This window comes from Podarcis tiliguerta, assembly GCF_965153285.1.
Source record: "Podarcis tiliguerta genome assembly, chromosome: 13".
Lineage (NCBI taxonomy): Eukaryota > Metazoa > Chordata > Lepidosauria > Squamata > Lacertidae > Podarcis > Podarcis tiliguerta.
The window spans coordinates 19534060-19560195 of record NC_139546.1 but is presented as its reverse complement, the minus strand read 5'-3'; the positions used below and the strand labels follow the sequence as shown (position 1 = coordinate 19560195).

Sequence of the window (26136 nt, the reverse complement as noted above, 5' to 3'; positions counted from 1 at the left end):
AGCTGTTTATCAGCTCCATCTGGTACGCAGGCTGAGACCCTACCTGCCAGTGGACTGTCTCGCCAGAGTGGTGCATGCTCTGGTTATCTCTCGCTCGAACTACTGCAATGCGTTCTATGTGGGGCTACCTTTGAAGGTGATCTGGAAACTACAATTAATCCAGAATGCGGCAGCTAGACTGGTGACTGGCAGCGGCCGCTGAGACCATATAACACCGGTCTTGAAAGACCTACACTGGCTCCCAGTACGTTTCCGAGCACAATTCAAAGTGTTGGTGCTGACCTTTAAAGCCCTAAACGGCCTTGGTCCAGTATACCTGAAGGAGCGTCTCCACCTCCATTGTTCTACCCGGACACTGAGATCCAGCTCTGAGGGCCTTCTGGCGGTTCCCTCATTGCGAGAAGCCAAGTTACAGGGAACCAGGCAGAGGGCCTTCTTGGTAGTGGCGCCCTCCCTGTGGAATGCCCTCCCATCAGATGTCAAAGAGAAAAATAACTACCAAACTTTTAGAAGACATCTAAAGGCAGCCCTGTTTAGGGAAGCTTTTAATGTTTAATAGGTTATTGTATTTTAGTGTGTTGTTGGAAGCCACCCAGAGTGGCTGGGGGCACCCAGCCAGATGGGTGGGGTACAAATAATAAATTATTATAATATTATTATTGATTTCAAAGCTATTGGGACTTCGCAGGGAGTACAGTGTTTTAGTTTGGGATGCTGCATTTGAAGAATATTGTACACAAAATGGATCAGAAAATGGAAGGGGGGAAATCTCAAGACGCTGCATAGGATTTTATCCATAAACAAGTCCAATGAGTTTTGGTCTTGCAGCCTTTAGGCCTTCGTCGGGTGTCAAAATGCAAACTGCAGAGATCTCTGATAATGTAAGTCTTCGTTTCCCTTATACCTGCTGCTGATGGACATTTTGTAGGGAAAAAATGGGACAGGCAGTGGCGTAGCGTGGGGGTGTAGGGGGGGCCGGCCGCAACATCTGGGGGTTAGGGTGCGCAAATCCACGGGTTAGGGGGCGCAAATCCACGGGTTAGGGGGCGCAAATCCACGGGTTAGGGGGTGCAAATTACTTGCCTTGCCCCGGGTGCTGACAACCCACGCTACGCCACTGGGGACAGGTCCCAGTTTGGAGGAGAGCAACAAAGATCGTGTTACGCAGTGCTGTGTTTCTAGAAAAAGAGGTGCCAGAACTCACTGTGAACACCTCCTTCATTCTCTTAGAATGGCAATGGTGCCCACCTGAGAGGTGCAGGAACTGAGTTCCTGTGAGTCCCCCCTGAAAAAGCCCCCGTGTTATGGAAAACAACTCCTAGGAGGACAGCTTGAAGGAACTCCATGTGTTTAGTCTGAAGAAGAGACGACTGAGGGGGAACATGGTGGTTCTCTTCCAATGTGTGAAGGACTGTCTCATGAAAGAAGACAAATCCTTGCTCTCTGCTGTCAGAGAAAGCAGGACCAGATCAAACGGGTTTAAGTTACGGGAGGGTGGATTTCAGCTGGAGGTTAGGAGAAACATCTTAAAAGTAAGAACAGTTCAGCGGTGGAACCATTTCCCTGGCGAGTAGAGGCTGAACTCTCCTTTGCTAAAGGTCTTCAAGCTGAGGCTGAATTTCTATCTGTTGGGGATGTCCTAGAGAATGAAGAAGAAGAAGAGTTTGGATTTGATATCCCGCTGTATCACTACCATAAGGAGTCTCAAAGCGGCTCACAATCTCCTTTCCCTTCCTCTCCCACAACAAACACTCTGTGAGGTGAGTGGGGCTGAGAGACTTCAAAGAAGTGTGACCGGCCCAAGGTCACTCAGCAGCTGCATGTGGAGGAGCGGGGAAGCGAACCCGGTTCACCAGATTACGAGTCCACCACTCTTAACCACTACACCACACTGGCTCTCCAGTTGGAATTGGAATACCTAGCCTACAAGTCTCCTTCCATCGTTATGATTTTCAGAGTGACTTGCTCAACGTCACGTGCCGTGAGCTTCATTGGGATTTTCACCTGCATCTTCTCACTCCTAGTTTCTGACACGTTACATTACACCAAGTAGAGAAAGGGATGGGGAACATGTGGCGGCCCAGATGTTGTTGGACTCCAGCTCCCATCAGCTCCTGCCAGCATGGTGAATGGCCTGGGGATGATGGGAACAGTAGTCCAGCAACACACAGAGGACCACAGGTTCTTTATCCCAGAAGCAGAAGAGAGAAATTAGCTCAGATGAGCTTAGATCTTCTCTGACAGCCAAGCTTTCTTTCCTGGGAACCCCAAACCTCCTGGAGTTCTGGGTCCTTTCAACAGGCATAAATCCAACGGGTGTAGTTCTCCCCATCACTCCCAAGGACCTAGATGAGAAAGGACCTGTTGGATTGCTCACTGTTCCCCGGTTATAAAAAGGCACGGAAAGCCTCCTGCTAGTCAACCCGCTTGCTCAGAAATGTGCAAGCCAGCAATCTGAGTGCTACCACCCACCCACCTACCCTCTGGAGCTGTTGCCTTGACTCCCTCGCTCCCAAATCAGGAGATTTCAAAAGGCAGGAGCCTGAATTAGCCCTGGAGGAGGCAGCTCTTTCAACTCCGTCCAAAAAAGAGAGCTGGGATGAGCTGAGCTAGTCACGCAGCTGTCCGTCACTCCGATGGAATGCAGACAGGGCTGCCCTGTGGTTAGAGTTTGCTCCACCCCAGAGACAGGGGCAGGCGCCCAGGTACCAAGGCATACGCTCTGGGGGACTTGGACAGAGTTCCCGACGCCCGCCCTAGCACAGGTTAACCCTTGCCTGCCTGCAAGAATCTCTCTCTCTTAAAACCTGGCCCTTGTAAACAACCAAAATAAAATAAAATAAAATACCGGTGTGTCTTCTTCTGAGCACTTCCCCCTAGATCTGGGAGATCAAAGTGAGGTAGAAAAGTGGAATGGAGAATGACACCTTTGTCAGCCAGTAGGTGGAGCTCTCTGTTCAAAACCAGCTCTGCTTTCTTTTCAGTTTGTGGGACCTTTGGGTGAGTTGGCATGATATGATACGTGCCATAAGGAAGCCTTCCCCAACCTGGTGCCCCCTGCAGATATTTTGGACCTCTGCCCCCATCAGCCTCAGGCTTCTTTGTAGCCATGGCACAGAGATCTTAAGAAGCAATGGGTTCTTCCCGAGGTTGTCTTCTTCCTTCAGCTCCCTGATTGGCTGCCAGCTTGGCATTTTGATTGGCTGGGAACCTCATATAAATAATCCCCCTGCCAGCTCCCTCTCAGACCACTCTGGGGCTCTTCGTTCTCAAGTAAGGAGGCTCTCACCAACCTAGTGAGGGGAAACCATACTCTTTATTCAGAGGCAAAGTCCACTTAGTTCAATGAGGCTGGCTCCCTAGGGAGTGTGTTTTTGGGTTGTGCAAAAAAACTGAACTTCTCAGATGGAAAACCTGGTCCTACTGCCTGGAGGGACGTGGGTGGCACTGTGGGTTAAATCACAGAGCCTAGGACTCGCTGACCAGAAGGTCGGCGGTTCGAATCCTCGCAACGGGGTGAGCTCCCGTTGCTCGGTCCCTGCTCCTGTCAACCTAGCAATTCGAAAGCACATCAAAGTGCAAGTAGATAAATAGGTACTGCTCCAGCGGGAAGGTAAACGCCGTTTCCGTGCACTGCTCTGGTTCACCAGAAGTGGCTTAGTCATGCTGGCCACATGACCCAGAAGCTGTACGCCGGCTCCCTTGGCCAGTAAAGCGAGATGAGCGCCGCAACCACAGAGTCGGCTACGACTAGACCTAACGGTCAGGGGTCCCTTTACCTTTAAGTGTGCAAAACACCGAACTTCTCAGATGGGAAACCTGGTCCTCCTGTCTGGAGTGAGTGGGAGTCAGAATCTAACTACATCTAGAGGGCCTGAGGTTGCCCACCTCCTTTTTTACTTATTTCTTCTCTCTCATTCATCTTCACAATAATAATCCCCATGCCAGCTCCCTCTCAGACCACTCAGGAAATCAACACTCTGAGATGTGGGTGGGTGAAGCTGAGGTTATTCAGTGGCGAAACAAAAAAAGAAATACTTTGCCTATGCTCAGGGACACTCGGTTAGTATATCACACTCTTGGCCTCAGTTTAAGTTCTATTTATTTTTATTTTGTTTATTAAATTTATATACTACCCTCCGTCACAAGATCTCAGGCTGGTTCTGGTTTTGACTCCATCTCATTGTGTTCTCAGGAATCAAAGCGCCTTACAAAAATTTGTTACCAAAAGAGAAAGAGAGAAAAGAAACCTTCTTTTAAGAGATCTCCTTTCAAACAAATGAATTACCTCATGCTTTATTATTATTATTATTTTAAAGTGTAGGCCTTCCTCTTCCCTGAAGGTCACATTTGCTAATATCAGATCTGCAGGGCTAGTTGCTGTGACTCGGATGGACAGGGAAATGCGCTCTGTACATGTCTGGAAGAACTTGACTGGTGCTTCGTATGTTCTCATACAGCCTTGACTCTTGTTAAAGTAAAGGTAAAGGTACCCCTGCCTGTACGGGCCAATCTTGACAGACTCTAGGGTTGTGTACCCATCTCACTCAAGAGGCCGGGGGCCAGCGCTGTCAGGAGACACTTCCGGGTCACGTGGCCAGCATGACATCGCTGCTCTGGCAAGCCAGAGCCGCACACGGAACGCCGTTTACCTTCCCGCTAGTAAGCGGTCCCTATTTATCTACTTGCACCCGGGGGTGCTTTCGAACTGCTAGGTTGGCAGGCGCTGGGACTGAGCAACGGGAGCGCACCCCGCCGCGGGGATTCGAACCGCCGACCTTTCGATCGGCAAGCCCTAGGCGCTGAGGCTTTTACCCACAGCGCCACCCGCGTCTCTTGTTACCCTTTCATTATTGCAACCGATTCTGTATATTGTGTTGTTGCTATTACTGTTGCACAGGTGAGATTGCAGGCAATTAATTAACAACAATTAGGGAAGTGTGCAATCTCTGCTCTGAGTTCAGGATAAGAACTAGCCAGGCCAAATTAAAATGCAGAACTGTACAGATGCAGGACGCAATATCATGCAGATTGAGACAGCTCACGTAGAGATGGAAGGAAGCAGAAGCGCCGACCAGAGAAGAATGGCAGACCAAATTGACGGGATATGCAGAGACGGCGAGACTGACGGGAAAGATCAGAAACCAGGAAGATCAAGTATTTCTAAAATTTCTAAAACTGAGAGCCAGCGTGGTGTGGTGGTTAAGAGCGGTAGACTCATAATCTGGTGAACCGGGTTCGCGTCTCCGCTCCTCCACATGCAGCTGCTGGGTGACCTTGGGCTAGTCACACTTCTCTGAAGTCTCTCAGCCCCACTCACCTCACAGAGTGTTTGTTGTGGGGGAGGAAGGGAAGAGAGAATGTTAGCCGCTTTGAGGCTCCTTCGGGTAGTGATAAAGTGGGATATCAAATCCAGACTCTTCTTCTTCTAAAAAGACTGGAATAACTTTTTAATATACCTAAAAGACCACTGTAGGCAGTTAAAATCATTGGCTAGAGATACAATGACACTTGTAATGTGAAACAAATTATGGTGACTATGATTATAAAACAGATGGATAACGGTAAAAGATGTGGAAAAAGAAAAAGAAATTATTTTTGGTGGAAATGGAACCATTGAGGGAGGGGAGGAGGTCTGAAGGTTTGAAATAACCTTTTTTATTTTGACAATTTGAAACGGTTAAAGCTATTATGTATAAAATCATGTAAAACTTATATATATATATATATATATATATATATATATACACACATATACACAGTAGTACCTCAGGTTAAGTACTTAATTCGTTCTGGAGGTCCGTTCTTAACCTGAAACTGTTCTTAACCTGAGGTACCACTTTAGCTAATGGGGCCTCCCGCTGCCGGCGCGCGATTTCTGTTCTCATCCTGAAGCAAAGTTCTTTACCTGAGGTAATATTTCTGGGTTAGCGGAGTCAGTAACCTGAAGCGTATGTAACCCTAGGTACCACTGTGTGTGTGTATATATATATATATATATATATATATATATATATATATATATGTCTCACCTAGCTTTCCTTCCAAAAAGCTGGACACTTCTTTCCCTCGTCCGGCTGTCAGATGGGCAAAATGTACACAACCTTGGTAGGCTGCCTCTCAATTTTTCCTGCCCTCCAGAAAGGAAGGGAATAATGTTAATTGGACGAGAGCAAAGGACAAGGGGGGAGGATGTGGTGACTGCCTTAAGGCACAGAGGTCACAGTGAGATTCCAGAGGGGTGGCTGTTTTCCACTTCCATCATTTGAAAAAATGAATCTCTGGTGATGTGCAAGACCTGAGATTGCTGCTACTGGGAACTGGCTTTCCATTGAGGGCCACATTCCCTTAAGGCAGAGGTTTTCAACCTTTTCGAATCCACGGCTCCCTTGACCAACTGCATTCTTTCTCAGGCTCCCCTTTGGCAACAGGCACTCGGCTCCCAGGCAGGCCTTGCACACAGCAAACACAAGAAAGGCCATCTTGGCACCTGCCTGCCCAGCCTCCCAGTTTTCTGTCCATTCACAAGAGCAAGGGCTGGCAGACGGACTGGCTGGGCTCCCTCGCCCGCTGAGGCTGCTTCAGCTTGTGGCAAGCCAGCACCCCCTGGCCAGCTCCAGAGGCACCATTCACCTGCAGAGTGTTGCCCATGGCACCCCTGACCATCATTCAAGGCACCCCAGGCACTGGTTGAAAAGCCCTGCCTTAAGGAGAAGCACTTGGGGACACATGTTGCAAGTGGACCAAGCTGGAGACAGTGGTGAGTGGAGCCTGAGATATGGAGGGGGAAGCACTGCATCTCTTTGACTTTGACGTGCCAGTGTGGTGTAGTGGTTAAGAGCGGTGGACTCATAATCTGGTGAACTGGGTTTGCGTCTCTGCTCCTCCACATGCAGCTGCTGGGTGACCTTGGGCCAGTCACACTTCTCTGAAGTCTCTCAGCCCCACTCACCTCACAGAGTGTTTGTTGTGGGGGAGGAAGGGAAAGGATATTGTTAGCTGCTTTGAGACTCCTTAGGGTAGTAATAAAGCGGGATATCAAATCCAAACTCCTCCTCCTCCTCTTCTTCTTCTTCTTCTTCTTCTTCTTCTTCTTCTTCTTCTTCTTCTTCTCCTCCTTCTCCTTCTCCTTCTCCTTCTCCTTCTCCTTCTCCTTCTCCTTCTTCTCCTTCTTCTCCTCCTCCTTCTCCTCCTCCTCCTCCTCTCAGTCCTTGTCACCAACTTTCCCCTTCCTCCCTGACTGCATGAAATTAGGCCAACAGCTACAGGTTCCCTGCCTCTGCAATACCTTGGTTCTCAAATGCCTTGGTGCTCAAACTCCTTGGTTCTCAAACGCTGAGAACCCGGAAGTAAGTGTTCCAGTTTCCAAACGTTTTTTGGAAGCTGAACACTTTGATGCAGCTGTTGGTTATTGCTTCCGGGGCGCCTGCACCAATCAGAACCTGCGCCTTGATTTTCAAACATTTCAGAAGTCAAACCTACTTCCGGAATGGATTAAGTTTGGCGCTTTTGTTTTTGCTATTTATTTTGCGTTTTTGTTTCTGAGGCTTTTTCAGTTAATTTGTTTTTGTGAATGTGTGGAACCCAGTTCAGTTACTGATTGACTGATTGTGTGACTGCAGAAATGGATCAAAGCCCCCCATCCAAACAATGACTATCATCAGTGCAGGTAAAGAATTTTTATTTTATTTTTATCATCTACAATACTGTCTTATTTATTTTATAGTACAGTACCTTGATTATTGCTTTCATTTTATGGACCAATGGTCTCGTTAGATAGTAAAAATCATGTTAAATTGCTGTTTTAGGGGTTGTTTTTAAAAGTCTCAAATGGATTACACCGTTTTGCATTACTTTCTATGGGAAAGTGTGCCTTGGTTTTGGAACGCTTTGGTTTTGGAACGGACTTCTGGAACGGACTAAGTTTGAGAACCAAGGTAACACTGTACCACATGGACCAGTGTTCTGGCTTGGTGTAGGACAACTTTGTAGGGAAGGGTCCACAGCTCAGTGGTAGAGCATCAGCCTTGCATTCAGAAGGTCACAGGTTTGGTCCCCAGCACTGCCAGGTAGGGCTAGGAGAGATACCTACCTGAAACCTTGCCAGTCAGCATAGGAGACAATATTGCGCTTGTTAGAGCAAGGGTTTAACTCAGCACAAGGCAGCTTCTTGGGTAATGTTGATAGAGTGGTCAACCTGCCCAGCATCTCCAGTTGAAAGGATATCAGATCCTGGTAGACCTGCAAGGTAACAAACGCATTCTGGGAAATGATATATAATGAGTTGAAAAAAATGTTTGAAATAATGTTTGTGGAAAAAACCAGAGGCTTTCTTACTAAGAAGTTTAGGTGCAGAGAACCCAAAGGAGCAGGAAAGACTATTTATGTATGCGACGACAGCAGTGCAGATACTACTGGCCCAGAGATGGAAAGGAGATAAAGTCCTGATTAGAGATGAATGGCTGACAAAGATGATGGACTATGCCGGAATGGTGAAATTGACCGGGGAAATCAGAAACCAGGAAGAGTTTTAAAAAGGAATGGGGGAAATTTACAATGTATTTAAGAGAACACTGTAAACAACTAAAAACTTTGGCAGGATTTGAGTAATGTACTAAAAACTAATGTAAAATTGGATTTGTCAGGGGTTCAGGAGCAGAGGCACAGGAGAGGGAGGAAATAGAGAGCGAGGGGGAGGAGTCCGAAGGAAATGTCAGCGATGACAGCGGTCCGAGGTCTCTGAGTCTTTCCAGTGAATCGGAAGATTCACAGAAAGGGGCTCCCATGGTCAGGGCAAGGGGGGTGCCTAGGGGGACACCCCAGGAAGAAGGGGCCAGAGGGGACTCAGAGAGCAGCAGCTGGAAATCCGGACCAGCGTCCACACCAGAGGGCAGTAGGGGGGAGGAGTCCCAGGCATCGGGATCAGGCGGTGGACTACCAGCGGGAGGACATGAGCCAGGAGTGGCCACGCCTCCATCGGAGAGCGAGGAAACGGTCGAGAGGAAGGTTGAAGGCTGCGCGCGCGCGCCAAGTTCAAATGTACAGGAGGGTGCAGCAGTTGGCAGCCCGGATAGGGAGCCAGGTCCTAAAGCCCGCCGAAGAGAGCGGGAGGAGTCAGGGGGGTCAACGTCTGCGTCGGAAGAATCCAGGAAGGAAGGGACCCCGGGGGGTAGCAGGACCCAGAGGAGAAAGGAGAGACGGAAGAGGTGGAGTAAAGCTAGAGTCTTAAACTGGTGTACAGGAGGCGGAGATTCAGATGGAGCTTCGCCGGTCTAAACCCTAGACGTAGAGCTGGGGCGCTCCGGTTTGAAAATGGAAACTGTACTTCAATAAAGACTTTTGTACCTTACTACCGGCTAGCGTTGGTCCTCTGTGAGCTGGGACCTAGAGCCAGCTCTGACAGGATTATTTAAGAAAAATAGAGAAAACAAGTGAAGCAGTGGAAAATATTCAAAATGGTAGCCATGGAAGGGTGGAGGGGAGTCAAAGGGTTCAGGGAATCCTAAATGATGATAATGATGTGTATTGTTTGAATTTAAATTTGCACTGTAAAACTCAATGAAAAAGATTTATAAAAAAGAAAAGAAAAAAGGATATTAGGTCCCAGGGCTAGGAGTGGCCTGTACCCGAACTGGTATGTTTGGGATTGCCAAGATTTGCCCCAATCTGAAATTTGACAACAGTCTAATGAGAAACCCATCTCTCTTGGTGGACAAAGAAAGGATGGGAAGCTGAAACTTCTGGGAAGATTTAGACAGCAATTTGATCAGATGCGATCTTTTAAGTCTGCTTTGGTGCCACTATGGCAGGAATTTCCCTTCTAGGATGCTGTGTGTGTGTGTGTACTGTGGGAGAGCCTGGGAGGAGCACACTCTGTTCTCTATTGTGTCTTCACATTAACCCATCGGGCAAAGATAAGACATCTTGTTGACTAGACTCCTACAGACTTTTCAGAGCAGCCAACAAAGTCCTGATCTGCATTCCGTTTCTGCAGGAGATTAAATCAGCAGCGGCGTTGGAGCTACGGGGCCTTTTTGGTTGTGTCCACACACCCACTCCTTCCCACAGGAGACCTGCTCAGGACTGACACTCAAAGGCTCGTGGCTGCCTTCAGAAAGCCTGGCTTCAGCAGATCTTTGGGTGAAGCGTTTGATTGACATACCCTGACTTCCCGTAGCCATTGTTATAAATGGACTGGTTGGACACAGAGGAATGGTGGGAGGAATTAGCTGGAGAACCACCAAGGGAAGAAGCTTCAGAGCCCAGGGAGTGGGATGACGATGGGTGGCCAGAGGGAGAAGTGGAAGCAGAAGGGGTAACAGGGCTCTGTGAGCTGGGAGAGTCTGTGGCAGAGAGAATCAGAGGCAGAAGCAGAAGTGGGATAGTGGGAGGAGGGAAGCCAAGAGGCAGAGGTGAGTCAGGCTGGTGAAGAGTTGCAGGTGTCTCCTCATCTTGCTGCAACAAGCTCCCCTTCCTCTCGGTCTCCTAGAACCAGAAGAGGGCTGAAATGAGTGGAGGAGCAGCAGGCTTCACACAGGTGTAGTCTCCGATTACTCAGGGGGAAACCCTGGAGAGGAGGAGTCTTTGATGGCTGTGGGGAGGTGGGGACTTTCAGTCTTGGCAATAACAATAACAATAATGTGTTATTTATACCCCGCCCATCTGAGCTGGACCTCAGTGTCCGGGCTGATTGACGGGGGTGGAGACACTCCTTCAGGTATACTGGGCCGAGACCGTTTAGCGCTTTAAAGGTCAGGGGTCCATGGGGCAAGACTTTTGGGGCTCTGTTCTCTTGTGAGGGTTCCATGACTCATGCAGGAGTGCGGTCCAGAAGATGCACGGTCTTGTTTTGGCTGCTACATGTTGGAGGAGGGTATGAGATGTGGGGAAGAGGAGGCAGGCATCCGTCATAATGAGTTCCCCCTGTGCCTCCTCCACTGACTCCTGGCATTTGCTGGTCTCAGGCCTGTGTACACTGTGCTGTTAGAGCAACTTCGTGTATTTTAAACCCTCCTATTTCCCCAGGCTTTTAACCACAACTTTTATTAGCTTTTGATTGTCATCACACTTTTAGGCTGGCATCCAAGTAAGTTTCATCCAGGGTAGACCCACTGAAATTAATTAACATGACTAAGATTGTGTTTGAGTCTACTTTGTGAAACTTAGTTCAATGCAACTGAAAAAGTACGATGTCAATCAAAAAAATCCTCCCCCCCCAGCTGTCAGTTTTAACATTTTGCTGTCGTTTCATGTCAGTTGTAAGCACCTGTGCTGTGTGGGTTTTTAAAAAAAATAAAAATAAAAATCTCAGTGCATCATTTGGTCAGTTGGCTTGCTGAAAGCAGCAAGGTGGATATCCTCTTCCCCCCTCAAAAAATTTCCCCCAATGGGATTATTATTATTTTACTTAATGATACTTGTATATGGCTAGTTTGTGTTTTGTTTTTTTAAAGTCCAGAACCTTAAAGCAGTTTACAAAAAACAAACAAACAAGTAAATTATCAGTAAAAATAATAATGGAAAACAATTATTTGAAACCTTCCAAAAAAAAAAATTAAATCATTGATAATGCTGAAAACAACAACAACAACAACAACAATTTATTATTTATACCTCACCCATCTGGCTGGGTTTCCCAGGCACTCTGGGCGCCTTCCAACAGAATATTAAAATACAATAATCTATTAAACATTAAAAGCTTCCCTAAACAGGGCTACCTTCAGATGTCTTCTAAAAGTCTGGTAGTTGTTATTCTCTTTCACATCTGAAGGGAGGGCGTTCCACAGGGCGGGTGCCACTACCGAGAAGGCCCTCTGCCTGGTTCCCTGTAACTTGGCTTCTCGCAGCGAGGGAACCGCCAGAAGGCCCTTGGCGCTGGACTTCATATCAACACTCTCCATCATCTAGATAGACATGCCGGAACAAAAATGTTTTTAGCAGATGCATATGAAAGTGTGGTGAAGAGTGAGGAGGAGCACCAGTGAGAAGGGAGGGAGGAGGGGGCGAAGGAGAGAGAGGAGGTCCTTCCTCCCCCCTGCTCTCTATTGTCGCTCACACTGGGCTCCTCGTCAGCCGCACCAACAACAAGGAAGCCGCCATTTTGCGCTGGCCGAGCTCAAATGCAGGAGAAAGGTGTCCCATTTGAAGTCAAAATAAGACAGGGGGCACTTTTGTCCAAAAATGGGGCCATCCCGTTTTTCTAGGGTTGGGGGTGTGTGGCAACCCTACCTAGAGGAGTTGACTGTCGGTGCGGAGGCAAAAAAACAACAGAAGCCAAGAAAGCTTTTTAAAAACTTTATTTTAAAAGTACTTTAGAAGCATGATGATTAACTCTTGGGATTTGTCGGCAAGCTTGGGATTTGAATCCTCATGATTTCCAGTCGCTCAGTGGGGTGTGTGTGTCGAGGCCTGGGAGAAGGATGTGCGATGGCTTCTGCAAGTGGAGGAGAACTTGATAAACCAAAGGCATCTTAGCCCACCCTGGAGGGTTAGCGTGCTTCTGATAGTCTGCCCCCAGCTTACTTCCACCCCAACCCCAGGAGCCTCTGAGGTCACAGGTGCAAGGTGTGCCTGGGCTTTGTTTTCAACCCCCCCTGTTTTTCTCCAGCCAGCCAGGAAAACAGGCTCTGCAGCAGGAGCGCCAGGCAGCGCAGGTCAAACTCCTGCGAGGCACCTGTTTGTTGCTCCTCCTGTGGCTCGGCGAAGCTCAGACACTGGTCCCCGGTGGGTATCTCGGCAGGCCCGAAAGCAAGGCAAACAGCTGTGAGCCAGCTGCCCCTTCACCCCCTGGGATGCTTCTTGGGGAGCTGGCAGTGTCTCTGAACAGTCACCCGCATGGTCCTCCCAGGGGCCTAGAAGAAATCGGCTTCTGCTCATTAGATGCCAAGGTTCTTCTCTTCTTTGGTTTAAGTTCAGAATTCTGCTGGGCAAAAGACCTTAGAAGGGAGAGAAGGCCCATGGGGTAATCTGACTTTTTGCCAAGGGCACTGTCCTGCCACAAAGACGCTGTGCCGCTTAGAAATGGGTGCTGATGGGAATCGGACGTGCGAGGGGTGGTCAGTGCCCAAACATAGCGTTCTTCCGTGAATTGGTTAGGACTTCAGGTTGTTGCTGGGTTTTTGTTTATTTGAAAGGATCGACTCCACCCGAAATCTGAGTGCAGATAAAGGGAATCATTTTGCAGAACTCTTAATAGGCAATTGTTAAGCGTGTAAAGACAAAAGAAGTCATTATAATTTAACTGTTTTCATGTTATTCTCTTTTATTAAAGCAACTAGGAAAAAAAATATTATGGTGGGAAGATCTCACACAGGCGAAGGGAACCAGTGGGGAGGAGGGGAGGGTTAGGTTGAATTTGGGAAATAAAATAATATATGGGACAGCAAAGGATATAAGAGATTTTTATAGAATAGCAATACATTGTAACCAGAATAGTTCAAAAGGGGGAGTAAGTGTATTTTTAGTATGTTGATTATTGTAGTAGTTGTTATTATTGTTTCTTATTGGTAGAAATAGGGACGCGGGTGGCGCTGTGGTTAAAGCCTCAGCGCCTAGGACTTGCCGATCGAAAGGTCGGTGGTCCGAATCCCCGTGGCGGGGTGCGCTCCCGTTGTTCGGTCCCAGCGCCTGCCAACCTAGCAGTTCGAAAGCACCTTTGGGTGCAAGTAGATAAATAGGGACCGCTTACTAGCGGGAAGGTAAACGGCGTTCCATGTGCTGCGCTGGCTTGCCAGATGCAGCTTGTCACGCTGGCCATGTGACCCGGAAGTGTCTTCGGACAGCGCTGGCCCCTGGCCTCTTAAGTGAGATGGGCGCACAACCCTAGAGTCTGGCAAGACTGGCCCGAACAGGCAGGGGTACCTTTACCTTTATTGGTAGAAGGCAATGTTAATTTAGGCTCCTTCGTTTTGCTCTCTGTATAATTTTCTTAAGTCAATAAAAACGAAATAAATAAATAAATAAAAGGAATCATTTTGCTTCAGTCACCCAGAAGATGTTCAGAGTTGTCCTCCCCCCTGTAGGAACATAAAGGTGGGGAGCTCTCTCTCTCTCTCTCTCTCTCTCTCTCTCTCTCTCTGTGTGTGTGTGTGTGTGTGCATGCTCACTACAAACACTGCAATAAGTGATGCAGCTGCTTCCAATTGCTGCAGGCAGAAGAGACTCTTGCCCATATTGCCAGATATTCCTCACGCAGCAAATCCCAATGCAAGCTGGGCTGTTTTCCACCCTCAAGGCAGGCATTACCACCTCTTCTTCTCAGACAATTCCTGGGACCCCTATGCTTCAGCACTTGAATAAAATATTTGGGAAGACCGGGTCAGCCCTGCCCTGCATAATCAATCTCACGATGTAGTACACAAACACCATTTGAATGGCAATGCCTATCAACTTGGGGGAGGGGTTTCAAATATTTTATGGGGTGGGGTACCTCAGCTCCTAGGAGTTGGCTCCTATGCCTGCCGCTGACCCTTATTCTGGTCTTCTCTCTTTTTAAATAAAGGAACAATAGCTATATTTTTACTTGAATCCATATTACGTTCGCGATAGAGGACACGGGTGGCGCTGGGTTAAACCACAGAGCCTAAGACTTGCCAATCGGAAGGTCGGAGGTTCGAATCCCCTCAATGGGGTGAGCTCCCGTTGCTCGGTCCCTGCTCCTGCCAACCTAGCAGTTTGAAAGCATGTCAAAGTGCAAATAGATAAATAGGTACCGCTCCGGTGGGAAGGTAAACGGCATTTCCGTGCGCTGCTCTGATTCGCCAGAAGCGGCTTAGTCATGCTGGCCACATGACCCGGAAGCTGTACACCGGCTCCCTCGGCCAATAAAGCGAGATGAGCGCCGCAACCCCAGAGTCGGTCACGACTGGACCTAATGGTCAGGGGTCCCTTTACCTTTACCTTTAGGAGATCAGGGTACAAATCCCCACTCAACTATGCAGCTCACTGGGTGTAACCCTGGGCCCAGTAACTGCCTCTCAGCTTAATTTACCTCACAGGGTTGTTGTGAGGATAAAATGGGGAGGGGGAGAACCATGTTCACCACCTTGAGCTCCTTGAGGCAATAAACAGACAGGCAAACAAACTACCCTAGCCGCTCTTTTTAGCTCCCACAATGTTCTGGGGCAATGCTGTGCCAGGGGCATTGTGGGAAATTTTAGGGGCAGCTAGGCTCACTGTTACTGCTTGAGTACTGTGGGGGTGGGGGAACACAGACCCTCCATGTGCCCCTACTTTCCAGGGACAGTCCCGGATTTACAAAAGCTGTCCCAGTTTCTGATTTGATCCCAGAATGTCCCGCTTTTCCTTAGGACGTCCCTGTTTTCATTGGAGAAGTGTTGGAGGTTATGGAGTTATGCGACCCCCGAGCCAAGGAGATAAGTAACTATACAATCTTTAGAAGACATCTGCAGGCAGCCTTGTATAGGGAAGGGTTTTTTAAAAAAAATGTTTGTTGTTTTATGGTGTTTTTATATACAGTGGTACCTCGGGTTACATACGCTTCAGGTTACATACGCTTCAGGTTACAGACTCTGCTAACCCAGAAATAGTGCTTCAGGTTAAGAACTTTGCTTCAGGATGAGAACAGAAATCGTGCTCCGGCGACGCAGCGGCAGTGGGAGGCCCCATTAGCTAAAGTGGTGCTTCAGGTTAAGAACAGTTTCAGGTTAAGTACGGACCTCCGGAACGAATTAAGTACTTAACCCGAGGTACCACTGCATGTTAGAAGCTGCCCAGAGTAGCTGGGGCAACCCAGTCTGATAGGCAGGGTAAGAACAACAACAACATTATTATGGAATAGGACATCTCTATTTTCATCTGTGAAATGTTGGAGGGTATAGGAGTGACTCTGGATTCGAGGGCATTTTGCCACGGTCCCCCTGAAGCTTGGTGCAAGCCCTGGTCTCCCATGTAACTGCATCCCTGGGGGAAGCGTGTTTAAGGTGGCATTGTGGGGTGGGGTGGGACGGGCAGAGGGAACACCCATTTAACTTTCAACCTCTTGCTTCAAAGCCCAGAGGCAAAAGACATGTCAGGGTGTTTGGTACAACCGAATTGTAGTTATGCATGATTGAGAAAGATGAAACAGGCAATGCCAAATCTTCTCCCCATATAGTGAGGCAGAAACTTGCCCTCTGCTCTCCCAGAAGCTTCCAATCCACAATATCATCTTATGCATTGCGATGCCTTAACAGATGGTAGAAGGAAAATAATAATAATAATGAGAGAGAGAGAGAGAGAGAGAGAGAGAGAGAGAGAGAGAGAGAGAGAACAAGACACTGAATGCGTCGTGAACCATGTCCCCGAAAACAGGAACCCCCAAAACCAAGCAAAAAAAGTGAGGGAGACCACAAAAGGAAATTATCAATGGAATTTGAACCTCTCTCCCTCATTAAGAGGAAGGAAAAGTCTATAAAGCAACTTTTAAGAGAGCTTTGGCCAATGAATTCCTTCTCCGGAACTGTGATCATGTGCTTTTTATTTATTTCATTGTGCGCTAGAGGCGTTGAATGGAGCCAAACGGGGTGAGCTTTTCAGTTCACAAACATTCTCATCATTAAAATATTTTACAGCCTGGACCTATGCAGAGGTAGGAGTGCTTACCCTCTGAAATCAGTTGACTCAGTATAGGATAAGGCTGTCCACTGTAGTTTTTCCACCTTGGAAGTGTCTCATCTGATCTCGGAAGATGAGGATAATTGCTTATTAATTATTAGTATTATTTATTTAGATCCATTAATCACATGTTGCATAGAATCATAGAATTGCAGAGTTGGAAGGGACAACCAGAATCATCTAGTCCAGTCTGTAATGCATGAATCTTTTCCTCAATGTGGGGCTCAGGGGTGTAACTAGGGGGACAGGGGGGCAGCTCCCCCCATCAAATAAAACAATAGAAGACTTAACTATAACTGACCCATCATGTCGGTTCTGTCCCCCCTAACAAAAGTCCTGATTACGTCCATGGTGGGATTCAAACCCACAACCCTGAAATTAACAGTCTCATGCTTTACCAACTGAGCTATCCCAGAGATTACTTACATCAGGCATGTTCAAAGTCCGTATTGGGGGCCTAATCCAGGGCCTGCTGGTCAGTTTGATCCAGTTTATTTCCTGGGGGGAAATCCCCAAAATTACCCCCCCCCCCGACAACTTCAACCCTAAAAAAAGCTCAACAACTTCAATCAATCCTAAAAAAGGTTAACAACTTTGGTTGGCCCTCACGGCCCTTCACTTCATCAAATCTGGCCCTCTTTGAAAAAAGTTTGGACACCACTGACTTACATGTTTAATTTGAAAACAGAAATGTAGTATACCTTAGGTGGGTGAATCATACTACAAAACATTAATGTGTAGCCCTGATTTGCCCTGTCAACTACTTGATTTGTGGGGTGGAGGCACAAAATATGGGGTTCATTGCACAAATCAGCATTAAACAGACTCTGGAAATTCCACTTTTGCAGTGAGAATTGTTTGTTAGAGATTTCAAGTCAGCAAAACTAAAATCTCTCTGGTTCCTTTTCGTGGCAGGAGAACATTCTAGGTTAGACAACAAATCGATGTCAGCCTGATGTAGAATTCTGTGAAAATGGAAAACATTCACCCAGCATTTTAGACACAGAGGTTATCAAAAAGGCTTTTTCTGCTTTTCCTGCTCTTCGTCTGGAAAGTCTGCTTTGTGAGCACAGTATATAATTTTTCCAGAGTCGATGGCTTGAGAGGACGACTTGACCAAGCTGTCAGGTGGCCCTCGCACCACGACTCATCCTGAGGACAAGTGAGTCACAGAATTATGGCTCGTGAGGAATCCAGCAAGCCTGGATATGATGAAACAGCCTTTGAAGGGAGAGAGAGATACGAAGAGGCGCACACATGGAGAAAACTTTGTAGCACAAGAGTCATCCAACAGGTCTCACGGCTAACATCATCTGAAAGTGTCATCCTTACAGAATGGTGCCAAGAAACCCTCTCAATCTGCCTTTTAGTTTCACACTCAGCCTAGAGATTCCTGGATTAATCATTCTTAGCTTAGTGTTTACGGTTGACAGAGATGACAAGGACATCCTTGTCATACCTATGGAGAGACAGGTAAGCGAAGGCGCTGTTGTGTATTTCCATCCCAACTCGGCCACTTCCTGCAGCCAAAATGAGCTGGGTTAAGCAGCCGTTGAACCTCACAGCAATGCTTTCAGGCTTTCAGTTGAAAGCTGTGGACTCCAATTCCCAGCAGCCTCCACCCACAGGGGTCACTGGTCAGGGATGATGGGAGTTGGAGTTTTTCATGGACATGAAAAAGGCATTATGTTTAAATGCTTGATTGCCAGTTTTCCATTGTTGAGGGCTATCTTACGCTTATCCCGCCGAGACCATATAACACCAGCCCCGAAAGACCTACATTGGCTCCCAGTACATTTCCGGGCACAATTAAAAGTGTTGGTGCTGACCTTTGAAGCCCTAAATGGCCTCGGCCCAGTATATCTGAAGGAGCATCTCCACTACCATCGTTCAGCTCCAGCGCCGAGGGCCTTCTGGCGTTTCCCTCCCTGCGACAAGTGATGTTACAGGGAACCAGGCAGGGGCCTTCTTGGTAGTGGCTCCCACCCTGTGGAACGCCCTCCCATCAGATGTCAAGGAAATAAACAGCTATCTGACTTTTAGAAGGCATCTAAAGGCAGCCCTGTTTCGGGAAGTTTTTAATGTTTGATGTTTTATCATGTTTTTAATATTGTGTTGGGAGCCACTCAGAGTCCCTGGGAAGTCCCAGCCAGATGAGCAGCAAATTATTACTATTATTATAACAGTAAAAATGAAGTATGGTTGACTCTTTCTGTCTCAAGAGACAATGGAGTGCGCCTCCGGGGGTGAAGTCAAACCACTGAGTTAGCGGCACTGAAGTGAGCATCCTGGGGTGCGAGCCTGGGCAGTGTGTCTGAAGGTCCTGGGCCACCCAGACGACAAGACCCCCCTCTCAGCCTCGCTGATGTGGCCCAAAGCAAAGCAGAGCAATACATTTGGCACCAGCTTGGCTGCAGGAGTTGCCGGAAGGAGACATTAAAATCAGATAAAAAACCGGCAAAAGACAAAACCCCCGAAATGCACACCTGATCATATATTTGAAAGGAGCTCATCCTACTCACCCCACTCAAAGGATAAGTGCAACAAAGGGCGCTCTAACTACCCTCCCAGTACAAAACTGTGATCTTGGGTAAAAAAGAGAGAATGTTATCACCAGTTGCTTAAAAACAGACAGTGCTTCCCTGAGGAGAGCATTCCACAAATGGGGAGCCACAACTGAAAGAGGCCTGTTGTCATGTCGCTGCTCTCTGCACCTCCCTTGGGGAGGGCACACAAAGAAGAAGCTCGGATTATGAACTCAGCCATCAGGATGGCTCATGTGGTGCATAATTCAGCGTTGCGGCTCTCCTTTGAAATCCTGATGGGCAGCTGTGTGGTCACACCTGAAAGGATGTGGGATTGAACAGACACACCTTAGGACCGTAAAGAAAGATGGGCTGGTCTCCTCTCCCTAGAGGTCTGGCTGACTCCCCACCCACCCCCAGCTTAAAAGGCTGAGGGTAGGACTTAATCGTGGGGCAATGCAAGTGGTTGTGATGTGCATTTGCTTGCAATCGCCATCCCAGAGGCAGTGACCGTGTGACCTCTGAAAACACCCTTAAGGCAGGGCTGGAGAAATCCCAGGTGCAGGACGACACAGAATGCTGGTGGTGTCTAGGAATTCAAAGTATTTATGGAGTGTTGCCCTTATTTGGCATAAGTGGCAGCTGGTATTAACCTCCACACACACCAGGGGCAGCTGGTCTAAACCTCATGTGCAAGAACCCCATCCAGAACCAGCATCCCTTTCTCCCCCATGTCCTCCTGATGCAAAGTAATTCACAAACCTGTTGCTTTATTCACCCCGGTGAGATGATCCTTCACACCAGAGATCCACACCGTAGGATGCAGAAGGCGCTATGGCAGAGGCACATCATCTCTTGATGCATCCCTTGTAACCAGGGATCAGGGATGATCTTATGGAGATGGGAAATAGCAAGTACCGCAGTGAGAATTGCTCATATTTATGGCTCCAGTCAAACAGCTACATTCCCTAAACTGAGACATTCCTCCATTCCATTCCTTTCTCCTTATTTCCCATCCCACCCACATGGAAAACAAGAAAATAGACACTGAGCATTCTGTATCCTCTGGTCTCATTGGCTCTTTTAGGGTTGGGGGGAAATTTTGTAAAGATTTTTGGACTTCTGCAAACCTGTGCATTTCCAACTCTCTCTGTACATGCAGTGGCGTAGCGTGGGTTGTCAGCACCCGGGGCAAGGCAAGTAATTTGCGCCCCCTAACCCGTGGAGCCAGGTAGGGGCAGAGAGCTGTGAGTGCGAGCGCCCCCCCCAGATGTTGCGCCCGGTGCGGCCGGCACCCCCTGCACCCCCCACGCTACGCCACTGTGTACATGCACTTTTGGCTTCCTTAGGGCTGGCACTCACGCCTGCACTTGGGGAAATAGAGGGAATGATTCTAAAGCCACCGAAATACTCCCTTTCAAAAGGATAGCATCCCAGAAGGATAGACAGTATAAAGCCCTTTCTGACAGTAAGAGCTGTTCAACAGTGGAACCGTCTCCCTCGGAAGGTGGTGGCCTCTCCTTCCTTGGAGGTTGGCTGGCCATCTGTCATGGATGCTTTGGTTGAGATTCCTGCATTGCAGGGGGCTGGACTAGATAATAATAATCAATAATAATCAATGTTTATTTATATCCCGCCATTCCCAGTTCAGAAACCAGGCTCAGGGTGGCTAACAACAAATTTAAAACACTTAATTGATGCAACAAAAAACAGCATAAAATACAGTATAAAATGTGAATACCAATAAATTCAGCATTCAAAAATCAATTTAGCGGGAAAATCCATCCAATAACCATTAGATGATCACCAGGGCTAGCTGGCTAAATTAGTATCCCTTCCTACACCATGATTCTATGATATACTCATATTGGGGCTAAATCTATTTCCTTTTTCGTTTTCATTACACATAAAATTACAGAAGAATGTAACCATGCACTTGCCACAAAATAGAAGCCAATGTTGAAATAGTAAATGCGTCTTAATAATGTGAGTCGCGAATGCATCCGAGTACAACAGAAAACAGAGGCGAGGGTGAAAATGTGCAAAACACATAACTGGCACAAAGTTAACTGCGATGCAGAAAGTCTGATAGAACAAAACATTAATACAAATACAATACAAAAGTTCAAACAGATGTTTAGACTCAGAATCAGCAGGGGAAAGAATGGGAAAGAATGACTTTTAGAAGACATCTGAAGGCAGCCCTGTTCAGGGAAGTTTTTAGTGTTTGATGTTTTATCATGTTTTTAATATTCTGTTGGGAGCTGCCCAGAGTGGCTGGGGAAACTCAGCCAGGTGGGTGGGGTATAAACTTCTTCTTCTTCTTCTTCTTCTTCTTCTTCTTCTTCTTCTTCTTCTTAAAAAATCAATACTCTTTGCTCTCTGCTCTGCTCCCCCTTTCTTCCCACCCAGGGTAGCCCTGCCCTCTGCCTGCCCATCAGAGCCAGTGTGCCTCACAGGGCTGGGTCTCTGTGGCAATAGATTCTCTTCCTCGCCCATGGCGGCACTGGCAGGGGAAAAAGAGACATCCCAGGATCAAATTAGAAGCTGGGATGTCTTTTGTAATTCTGGGACTGTCCCTGGAAAATCAGGACTCTTGGAGGGGATGATATAGCAGCTGAATAGCATAGATGGCCAACACATGGCAGGGAAGAAGAGGCACGCCTTGGTATGGGAAAGAGGGCTTGTGAGCTTAACTGTGGCAGGCAGTCACAACTGCCCTGGCCTTCACCTACTCCCCAGCACACTAGAGACAAAACAGTATCAAAATGTAAAGTGGTAATAACATTCTGGGCTTGCCTCATGCCCAAAGGTTTGGCTGCTGTTGCTGTTTCATAGCACATGCCCAGTGGGAAATGGATTCAGCTCTTTGGGGCTGGTGTTTCGCCATGGCCAGCTGCCCACCATTTGAAACAGGATAGGCCAGGATTCCATGTAGACAATCTCTCCACCCACAACACAGTGGCAAATGTCTACACCCAGTCACACACAAAAGCAATCCATCTTGGAACCACGGTGAACAACACCCTTGTAACTGGGGTCAGCTCTTCCCAATAAATCTGTCTTACTCACCTGGAGGAAGCTGGCAACACCTCCTTAGATTGCAGCAAACCTAGGCTTCTTTCAGAAGGACTGCCTCCCAAACTATACTGAGCTATGATTGGCGGTTGCTTTTTGGGGGTACTGGGAACTTACAATGGTCTGAGCTGCTTGTCAGGGCAGGTATCTGCTGGCTCTGAGCCAGTGATGAGTTAGCCCTGTTGCAAGAGAAGGTATCTTGGCTCCCCAACGGAAAGTGTGTTCACCAACAGCACAGGCTCTGTGGAAAACAGGAAGCAGAAGGATGGAGTTCTGGTCACCAGCTTGTGAGAAGAAAACACCCTAGCCTCTAGCTCTTAAGTAAACAAGGAAGCACAGATTAACTTGGGCTTTCTCATAAGAAGGATCTACTGGATGAGGCCACTGGCCCCTCTAGTCCAACATCCTGTTCTCACGATGGCCAACCAAATGCCAGTGGCAAACTGGCAAGCAGGACCTAACCACAAGAGCACTCTGTGCTTTCTAGAAACTGGTTTCCGGACTCATTGCAGACTGTGAAGCCACAGCATGGCCTCCAATGGATCAGTGTGCCAGACAGTATAGATTTAGAACAGTGGTTTGCAGAAGGGCATAGTTCAGAGGCTGCAGAGGGGAGAAGCTGGGAAATATTGGGGGAGGAACAGCAGGAAGAAGAAGAAGAACCAGGGGAGAGACAGCTCACAGACTCAGTGTCCTTGAAGAGCATTCCTGATCCCCCTTCTTCCAGGACCAGGCGGGCTTTGAGGGTAATAAAACAGAGAGCTCAGAGGCAAAAAGCTCAAAATAGCCAATGCTGGAGTGACGTCGAATAGGGTAGATGTAGGGGGGTGGGACTTTACTTGGAGCAACATCATGTTTAGGGAAAGCTGCATTCCTTCGTCGCTCTCTATGAATTATTGAATAAATTGCTTGGTAAGAACTTTTATTGTTTCTCTGATTCTTGGCTGCCACTGTGGGAGAGATTTGATTCCCCAAAGTCTTACAGTGGCCATCACTGCCTCCTGAAGCAACATGTTCCGTATTTTAATGGCACACTGTGTTGAAGAGGTACTGCCCCAAATCGTCTAACGTTCAGCTTTGTTGGATGGTGCGTTTTGAGAGAAGGGTTTATTTTTATTGCTGCCTAAGGAGCACTGTGTTGTGAAAAAAGGAAGAGACTACCAGTCAAGGGATACAGGTGGTGCTGTGGTCTAAGCCACGGAGCCTAGGGCTTGCCGATCAGAAGGTCGGTGGTTCGAATCCCCACGATGGGGTGAGCTCTCGTTGCTCAGTCCCAGCTCCTACCAACCTAGCAGTTCGAAAGCACAAAGTGGAAGTAGATAAGTAGGTACCGCTCTGGCAGGAAGGTAAACAGCGTTTCCGTGTGCCGCTCTGGTTCACCAGAAGCGGCTTAGTCATGCTGGCCACATGACCCGGAAGCTGTACGCCGGCTCCCTCGGCCTATAGAGCGAGATGAGCGTGCAACCCTAGAGTCGTCCGCGACTGGACCTAACGGTCAGTGGTACCTTTACCATTTTACCAGTCAAGGAAGACAATACTGGCCTGGTATATGATAGTTGTTTACGTTCCCATTTTCAGGTCAGCAGCAGAATGCCTTGGGAGACTGGAATGTTCTCCCATTGATTTCTGATTTTGATGGCAAGCTTATGTTCCTAGATTCTTGTATACAGGACCAGAATGGAGGACTTGCAACTCTCCAAATGTTGCTAGACTACAACCCCCTTAAAAAAACACACCCCACCACTTTTAAGCACCGAGGAGTAGAGGTGGGGGAGGAAGAAATTCAATTCAGTTCACATTGTTCGGCTTTTTGTTATGTTATATATTTTTTGTGGTTTTTATACTGTAAACGCCCCTGTGAGAGAAGAAGGGTGGCATATAAATTTGATTGATTAATTAATGAAAGCAAACTTGCCTGATTTGTACGTTCCAAAAGATTGTGTTAACTGAAACACGGCTGTTCTTAAAAATTCACACTTCTCTGAATTTTGCAATAGAGTTCTCCAGCCACGTAATGTGTTCAAAAATGCGTATAGTCAGGTAAAATGTGCATGTTAGTGGAAAAAGCATACCAAAATGTGTTATATTAAGGGAAATTGCTTTGCATTTACACACACACAGGGAAATTGCATACAAGTGTATACATTATGTAAAATTCGCACTAACATGCGTGTGAATTTTCATGAAGGAATAAATAAACCGCAAGCTGATGCTGAAATCTGGAGAGCTGAACCCAAGATTGGGAAATTGAGAAAACCTAAATTTCCCATCTCAAGTTAGGCGTTGTGCTGTTATTTTGCTGTGACCCTGTGAGATTTATCCACTGTTTTGAGATTTGTGCATATGTGTGTCATCTTGTATTGAGGTTTCATTTTCATTGCAAAGGCACCCTGGGAACACCGTTGTGTCAAAGGCGTGGGATATAAATATGGTAAATAAATAATTTGTCGGCAGCTGATGGCATGGGCCCGTGTGATTAAAAATCAAAGCCCAAGGGTTTCTCTCAGTAATAATTTCGGTAATAGCTGGATACTAATAAGGTGCTACAGGGAGAAGACAACAACACTGCCATTTATATAACTGTACTTATTGGTGAACTTGGGTCATGCAGCCCTGTATGGTCGCAAGCAGAGAGAGAGCGGACTGGGATCTACTAGCAGAAATCTGGGTTTGCAGTTGATCAGTGAGGGTTTCTGACTCCCAACTCTGTAAAAGCATCAGCACAAAGGCTTTAAAAGACACTGCTAAAACGAAATAGGCGAAACCTAAGAGTTGTTTTACTGTGAAAGGACTGGGAGCTCAGCTATTGCACTGGAAATGGTGGTGGTGATGACGATGAACTAAGCTTGGGTGAAAACCAGAAGTGGATTTTTGTATGTGAAAGGACCGGGAGCTGAGTGCTGGGAACAAGTACTTGAGCTGAGCATGTGCTGCTTACAGGTGCTCTGGTCCTTCATCAGTGTGTCCTGCATCATCATCATCATCATCAACAACAACAAATTTATCATTTATACCCTCCCCATCTGGCTGGGTTTCCCCAGCCACTCTGGACTGCTCCCAACAGCATACAGTGGTACCTTGGTTTACTAACTTAATCCATTCCGGAAGTCCGTTCTTAAACCAAAGCATTCTTAAACCAAGCCGTGCTTTCCCATAGTAGCAGGGGACTCAATTTACAAATAGAACACACTCAACCGGAAGTGGAACATGTTCTGCTTCCAAGGCAAAGTTCACAAACCAAAACACCTACTTCCAGGTCTGCAGAGTTCTTAATCCAAGTTGTTCATAAACTAAGCTGTTCTTAAACCAAGGTACCACTGTATTAAAAACACGATAAAACATCAAACATAAAAAATTTCCCTAAGCAGAGCTGCCTTCAGATGTCTTCTAAAAGTCAGATGGTTGTTTATTTCCTTGACATCTGATGGGAGGGCAGTCCACAGGGCGGGCGCCACTGCCAAGAAGGCCCTCTGCCTGGTTCCCTGTAACCTCACTTCTCGCAGGGAAGGAACTGCCAGAAGGCCCTCAGAGCTGGACTTCAGTGTCTGGACTGAATGATGGGAGTGGAGACAGTCCTTCAGGTATACTGGGCTGAGGCTGTTTAGGGCATTAAAGGTCAGCACCAACACTTTGAATTGTGCTCGAAAACATACTGAGAGCCAATGTAGGTCTTTCAGGACCGGTGTTATGTGGTCTCGGCAGCCACTCCCAGTCACCAGTCTAGCTGCCGCATTCTGGATTAGTTGTAGTTTCCAGGTCACCTTCAAAAGTAACCCCAAGTAGAGCACAGCCAGGTTATAGATGATTGTCTTATTTCATAGACTCATAGAATTATAAAGTTGGAAGGAGATCCTCAGGCATCATCTGGTCCAACCCCTCTGTGATGAAGGAATCACAGCTAAAGACTCACAGACAGATG

At 47.3% G+C, this 26136-nt stretch overlaps 1 long non-coding RNA gene across 1 annotated transcript; it reads right to left on the bottom strand.

Annotated features, from left to right (window-relative positions):
* Window positions 1-19010: 19010 nt before the first annotated feature.
* On the bottom strand, window positions 19011-22275 carry LOC310662339. Its single transcript, XR_014504264.1, has 3 exons — window positions 22212-22275; window positions 19902-20030; window positions 19011-19457 (listed from the first exon to the last, which is right to left on the bottom strand). It is a non-coding gene; the product is annotated as an uncharacterized lncRNA (long non-coding RNA).
* Window positions 22276-26136: the final 3861 nt, after the last annotated feature.